Below are 6,538 nucleotides of genomic sequence, written 5' to 3'. Positions count from 1 at the left end.
GACATAGGTTCGAGAAGTACTCGAACGAATGAGTACGTAGACTATAACTGACTTTACTGAACCCGACCACAGCGTGACACTGAACGCGAACAACATAAACGAATTAGATAAGATTCCGGACATGGTTAAATGCCTTAGAGAATTTTCAGGATGACCAGGAGAATTTAACTCCCGGAGGAAAAGTGTAGACAGAATTTTTAAAGCTTATGAGGGAGTCAAGAATACCCCTAAGTACTTCGCGATTCTCCATACGATCAGGCATAAAATAATTTTCGATGCCGACACTGCATTGGAATCGTACAATACTCCACTTGTTTGGAGTCAAATTCGAAAATGCCTTATGATGCATTATTCGGATAAAAGGAACATAGGTACCCTCGAATACCAGATGACCACTCTGGTTCAACGCCACGATGACATTCCGACCTTCTATCAAAAAGTTTACCAACACCTCTCCCTTATATTAGACAAATTTTCTCGAATTAGGCGACGAGTCCATACGGACCATAACCAATTCATATAGGGACAAAGCCCTTGACACATTTATTAGAGGACTAAATGGCGATTTACCTCGTCTTCTCAGAGAACCTTCAGAGAGAACCGACAACTTGCCCCAAGCACTACATTTAAGTCAAAAACTTGACAACATGACGTATAGAATTAATCATGCGAATAATACGCACAAAGCCAATATTCAACCACCACCACGACCTCCCCAAAATAACAATTTTAATAATTTTAATAACAATAGAGCTTTTTACCCCGAATTAACATATTCCCACTCCCCCAGACGAAATTTCAACCAACATGCATTCGGTCGTCAATCAAACCGATATCCCCAACACTCTCCCAGCTATATGCAAAATAATCAAGGATTCATGCCGAGGTTCAACAATTACCCCCCTATTACTAGAGAAAATACTTCTTTTAATAACAGACCGAACCTACCACCTAAACCACCGACCCCAATGGAAGTAGACCAATCAATACGAACAAGACAAATTAATTATCAGAATAGGCCCAATACATTCCAGGACAATCGACCACCGAAACGTCCTATTTCCGCACAACTGATTCACCCTCCAAGCAAAATACAAAGAATTTTTTTTACTAACGCAGTCGAATTAGATCCGAACGGGATATACGATGACAATTCCCATAGCAATTATGATAATGCAGGTAAAAATGAGCCTGATACTATTAATTTTTTAGATTAGCGCCGTCTTCGCTGCCTTATTACGAATTTAGAAGAAGGCGCGGAGACACAATAGATTTTCTTATTGATTCCGGATCTAATAAGAACTACATTCAATCCACTAGAATTAGGAATCCAATTCTGAACGAAAAGCGCTTTACAGTACAATCAGTTGCCGGAACAATCGAAATTACCCACCACACCTTTGTCGACATTTTTGAACCAACAGTAGGGAAAATAAAATTTTTCATATTACCAACTTTAAGGTCGTTCCATGGCATAGTAGGCAACGACACACTTAAAGAATTAAAAGCATTTATTCATACCGATAAAAATTTAATAACGATTTGTCAAAGTATAAATATAATGTTAAAACAAAGAATTTCACACGAAGTGAATAATGTGGCAATCAATAATCCACATCTCTCTTTACAACAACGAAACAAAATTAATAATATTATTAATAAATGCCCAAACCTTTTTTCTGATCCTGATGAAAAACTCACCTACACCACTCTCGTAAAAGGTGAAATCAGGACAACAACCGAAACCCCTGTTTACTCCAAGCCATACCCGTATCCGATGGCATTAAAATACGAAATCGAACGCTAAATCGAAGAACTCCTAGATAACGGAATAATAAGGAGATCGAAAGCTCCGTATAACTCCCCAATATGGATAGTTAACAAAAAGTCAGATGCCTCTGGCGAAAAAAAGTATCGAATGGTCGTAGATTATCGTAAACTTAATTCAGTAACGATCCCTGATAAATATCCTATACTAGAAATTAACGAAGTCCTTGCAAATCTGGGAAACAATAAATTATTTACTGTTATTGACTTAAAAAGTGGGTTCCATCAGATTCCACTTCGCGAGTCAGACATTGAAAAAACCGCATTTTCCATAAACAACGGAAAATATGAATTCCTCCGCCTACCTTTCGGTCTAAAAAATGCTCCAGCCACATTCCAAAGAGCACTAGACAATATCCTACGACAACATATAGGAGTAAGATGCTACGTTTACATTGACAATGTAATTATATTTGGCAAACATGAAGAAGAACATATTAAAAATATAGAGTTAGTATTCCAAACCTTAGAAAATGCAAATATGAAGATCCAATTAGACAAATGTTCATTTGCTAAAGAGGAAGTAGAATTTTTAAGATATGTAATCAGTTCAAATGGGATAAAAACAAACCCCGAAAAAGTAGAAGCGGTAGCTAAATTTCAATTTCCACAAACTGTCAAAGAATAAAGATTTTTAACTAACGACCGACGCCTCAGATTTCGCATTAGGTGCCGTGCTATCGCAAGACGGTAGACCAATTACTTTCATATCGACAACTTTAAGCTAAGCCGAAGAGCATTATGCTACCAATGAGAAAGAAATGCTTGGTATAATATGGTCACTTAATTCACTTAGAAATTACCTTTACGATTCAAAAAAAGTTAAAATTGTCACCGATCATCAACCTCTTACCTATGCCTTAAGCCAAAAGAATACTAATAGTAAAATGAAGCGATGGAAAGCCATTTTAGAAGAATATAACTACGAACTAACTTATAAACCTGGTAAAACAAATGTAGTTGCAGACGCCCTTTCAAGGATACCAATACAAATAAATTCACTCACACCTACGATTCATAGCGATGAAAGCTCAAGTCATAATTTAATCCCTTGTACAGAAGTTCCAATTAATGTTTTCAAAAACCAAATTTTTTTACAAGATTGATGAAATATCTTCATATCAATTTAAAATAATTTTTCCAACAGTTCATAGGCATATAATTACAGAACCAGAGTACAACAAACAGTTATTGATTTCTTACATGAAACGATATCTTAACCCATCTGTTATAAATGGAATTCATACAGAAGAAAGGATAATGGGTATGATGCAAAATATCTATCCTATTCATTTTAGTAACATTAAAAGCCGATATACCCAAAAATTAGTTGAAGATATTAGTAACGAACAAGAACAGGAGAACGTCATATTAAAAGGACATAAGAGCACATAGGAATGCCACTGAAAATAAAACACAAATTCTCGAAACAAAATATTTTCCAGGTATGTTAAATAAAATAAAACGAATAATAGCCAACTGCACCGTTTGTAAAGAAAAAAAGTACGAGAGACATCCCAATCAACCGAAAATTGCAGAAACTCCATTACCAACATATCCAGGACACACAGTTCATATCGATATATTTTTAACAGAGGGAAAAATAGTCATGACAGCTTTAGATAAATTTACAAAATACGCAATAACAAAAACAGCAGAGCAATAGAAGACGTCAGAAAACCCTTAAGAGATATTATATTTTTCTTCGGAGTACCAAAATTAATAGTTATCGACAATGAGCCATCTTTAAACTCAACCTCTTTAAAATGTATGATGAAAGACGAATTAGGTATAGAAGTTTACACTACTCCTCCATACAAAAGCCAAGCTAACGGACAAGTGGAAAGGTTCCACTCTACATTAATCGAAATAATGCGTTGCATAAAAGAAAACGGTGGACACAGAAATTTTGAAGAACTTTTAGAAAGAGCAGTATCTGCGTATAATCATTCAGTTCATTCCACAACACTTAAAAGATCAGTAGACCTATTTTTTCATAGAAATGTTACATTTACCCCTGAGGACATAGAAAGAACTAGACAAAGCAACTTAGAAAAATTAGCCGAGAAACAAAGAAAGGCTATCGAATTCCATAATAAAAATAAGAAGGAAATAAAATCATATCTAACAGGACAAATAATATTTGTTAAGAAAAATGGGAGATTAGGAACTTAGTTAAGTAAACCCTAAAGTAAGGAAATAGTTAAGGAAGATAGAAATAGTATCGTGTTAACTGAAAAAGGACAAATAATTCACAAAGGTAGAATACGTAACTAAATATGTACGATATTTTTTCAGAATATTACTACCGCTATGACTGGCGGAAGAACAGATCCTCGACTACTTATACTCCCAATTAATAACAATAGAAAATTGAACGGCTAGACTACAAAGAGGAACACCCTAATTACCCCTTCATATCCCACTTGATAACACAGATAAGAGCCCAACTTAACAATCCAAAGTAGAACAAAAACCACTAATTACCTCTTCATATCCCACTTGATAACACAAATAAGAGCCCAAGTTAACAATCTCAAAGTAGAACAAAAAATAAAAGATCAATAAATTTCCTGGGTAGCACATGGAAATGGATTGCAGGAAGTCCTGACCATGAAGACTATGAAATAATTTCAAATAAAATAAATAATGTCTTACAAAATAACAATAATCAGGTATTAATTAACAAACTTACAATTGGCAAAATTAGCGAAATAACAAATATTACAAATAATATAATAAAAACCATGCAAAATGAAAAAAGTTTAGAAATTGAAGCATTTTTACAGCTAAAATATAAATTAGAAATAATTAAGGAAGAAATTTTAAATATTGCATACGCAATACATTGGGCAAAAGCCAACACAATAAATTCGTTTATTCTATGAAATGAAGAAATAAATATTGTGAAAGAGGTAATAGACAATGACAATATTCCATATGTAAATTTAGACGAAGCACTCGAATTTTCCGAAATGAAAATTGCAACTAATGGCAAAATTATAATGTATATTGTTAGCCTCCCAACCGTAGATAACCAAAATTGTAAAACATTAGATAATAGGGCAGTAAAAAATAACGGGAGGATCAATAAGATAAATTTTTATAAAATTTTAAACTGCGAAAAGGGAATTTATGGAATAGGAAATTATTGTAAGAAATACAATTCCCTACAAATATGCTTAAGCAATAATGTAGTAGATTTAAGTAATGATACTTGTATAATTAATCTTTTAAAAAGTCGTTTGCCAAACTGCACGGAGGTCAACAACCAGCATATCCCAACTATAGAAGAAATGGGACCTGGAATTTTACTTTTAAATAAATACAACGGAGAAATTCTAATAAACAACGAATCTACATTTCTAAATCGGACCTTCATCATTTTGTATACCAACGTAACCATTGCTATCAACGGGAAAAAGTTCTATAGCGATGAAAGAACAGAAAGTAAACCACAACCAGCCATCCTACAACCGTCATCCGCACCACTCAAGATAGAAGAATTTCTCTCGCTGGAGATGCTGAAACCGCTTAACTTTAACAATACAAAAGAAGAAAGTCTGTTAGAAGCAGCAAACAGAGTCAAATACGGAACCAGCATCACTCTAATCGTCATTTTAATAATCATCGCCTTAATTTTCGGGAAGAATCTCCTGATGAAACAAAAAGAAGATGAACCCAATAAACTGTCACAACCGGCAATAGAAGGACTCAACCAAATTTTCAATACACATAAAGATTCAAAAGAGGACGTTTGAATTTCAAGGGGGGACTAGTTAGCACCCCATACATTCAAAAAGTATCATATGATGCATTAATATCATATGATACAAAGTAATATAATATGACACCACTAAATCGCTGAGAGTGCGACACGTGTAGTGGCAACCCGTGGGAAGCGCTACGTCAGCGAAATGCCAACCTGTGAGAAACGCAGCGTCAGCAAACTCCGTACCCGTTGCAGCTTCAAACATAGGTCTAGAGTTAAGTATAATTAATTGCAAATTTTAGTTCTTAAGCGGAATTCAGGAGCAAAGCTCCCGGAAAACATTTTTTTTATTAAAACTAACGAAACGTTTTTTAACTTATATATATATATATATATATATATACACATTGGTAACGTGTGCCACTAGTATACTGACTTGGTATAGTATACCTGTGAGTTGGAAAATAAAACGCACTGATTTCCACACTCGTTATAAAATATTAAAATATTTATTTCACTATAATGTTTCACGATATAATATATTATTTTATTGTGTATATAACACGGTTGATTAAAGAAAGTCCTCTGTTGGACACTGTTGGCGAAGTCGGTGCTTCACGTCACTCCCGTCACTTGGTGGTTTTATATAGGGAAAAAGGGAAATTGCGGTGGTTGTTGCGGATAATAAAAAATGAAAAAAACTGAATATCGCGGACGACTGCCTTGCTTCACGGATGAAAACGGTAAGAGGCCGATCCCGGTCGGATCAATCCCTTTTGATGGTTTGGGTAGTGAATATTAGCTTATTACGAGTCGTTTCGTTGATAATCGTGTGGTTGTTGTGTTGTAGTGTTGTAGTAATGAGCGGTGTTAAGTACTGTGTTTGATGCGTGTGTGTGTAGTGGTATATGCTGTGAATTGTTGTGTGATGAGGTGTTGTGACGTGACGTGATGCGATGTGACGTGAGGTGATGTGATGTGAGATGTTGCAGAAGGTTC

Source organism: Bactrocera neohumeralis, unplaced genomic scaffold (genome assembly GCF_024586455.1).
Source record: "Bactrocera neohumeralis isolate Rockhampton unplaced genomic scaffold, APGP_CSIRO_Bneo_wtdbg2-racon-allhic-juicebox.fasta_v2 ctg1406, whole genome shotgun sequence".
Lineage (NCBI taxonomy): Eukaryota > Metazoa > Arthropoda > Insecta > Diptera > Tephritidae > Bactrocera > Bactrocera neohumeralis.
The sequence above is the reverse complement of the archived record's forward strand: the minus strand, read 5'-3'. Positions refer to the sequence as shown.